Here is a 1,487-nt window from a genome sequence, read left to right on the forward strand (position 1 = left end):
TTTTTAAAGAAATACTATATATTTGTAAGAAAAAAGAAACAAGGGTAATGATAATATCGTTTACACTAGAATTATGATGTTTTTAGCTTATGTAAAATATAGAAGAAACAAATCGACTTTAAAATAACCCTACAACCTTCGTAGTACCTTATTTAGTATTCTACAAAAGGTTTGAGTGCAATATACCAAGCCGTTTTTGTTTTAGACTGGCAAGAAAATAATATAAATACGAAGAAGAAGAAGAATTACAAACGGGCTGTTTTGAGCGAAATTTTTTTTCCTTGAGTCTAACGTGAGTGCTTTTTTGTGTATTTTATATGTGTTCAGCCTTAGCAGTCAATAGTCAAGGTTTTAAAGTGTTTTTTGAACTGAATCTTTACTGTTTAAGGTACTTTTTTGCCCGAACGTTCTATTGGGGTTTTGTGCAATTCCTTGGGGTTCCTATTATCAACCATTATCTTTAAAATTTACATGTAAGCTAAATATACTTTGTGATAGCGCTAATTAGTAAGATTTTAATAAAACTGAAAACAAAAAATGAGGGGATAAAATAAAACAATAAATAACTGTTGATTTCGGGCATTAGGCCCTCATAAACAATTTGTTTGTTTGTTTGTTTTGAATTTCGCGCAAAGCTACACGAGGGCTATCTGCGCTAGCCGTCCCTAATTTAGCAGTGTAAGACTAGAGGGAAGGCAGCTAGTCATCACCACCCACCGCCAACTCTTGGGCTATTCTTTTACCAACGAATAGTGGGATTGACCGTCACATTATAACGGCCCCACGGATGAAAGGGCGAGCATATTTGGTGGGACTGGGATTCGAACCATCGAACCGCAGATTGCGAGTCCAACAGTCAGTAGTTAATTGTTCATTGATAATCTTAGTTGTTTGTTGTTTTTATTTTGAAAAATTGGAACAGACACAAAGAAAAGTGGTTGGTCTTGCATCAACAATTTTTTTTTATATACTATAATAATTTTTGTATTTTATCTGTCTTTCAGTTGCATCCATTATTTGTTGGAAGGAAGGTTGGGAGGTTATTTATTTATTTATTTTTTTGTATAAATGTCTTAATGATAATGTAACTGTATCTTTAAACTTTATTGTTCTTTTAATTTGCATACATTAAAGCATTTTGAATAACACGCAATATGAGCTTGTCTCCTGTTATTCGTATGCAGCATTAATAGAACAACTATGTTTGGCAACTTATTATTTTAGCATTCTTAATCAATTTTTTAGATAACTTATTAATTTGTTAATTTTTTCTTTATATATTTTTATTGTTGTTGTTTTATTTCTATATGTATTTCTGTTTTTTTGCTCTAACAATACTGCGTTAACTGGAAATAGTTTATGTTGTTTGTCTGGAATAATTAATGTGAACTGCATTTTTAAAATATTTTTTAGTCTAATAAGTTTTTCAAGTTTAACCAACCATCAACGATAAACGCACCAACTTTTAAGTTGGATTTAGCTAGTTT

The sequence above is a fragment of the Limulus polyphemus genome, unplaced genomic scaffold, assembly GCF_000517525.1.
Source record: "Limulus polyphemus unplaced genomic scaffold, Limulus_polyphemus-2.1.2 Scaffold1510, whole genome shotgun sequence".
Taxonomy (NCBI): domain Eukaryota; kingdom Metazoa; phylum Arthropoda; class Merostomata; order Xiphosura; family Limulidae; genus Limulus; species Limulus polyphemus.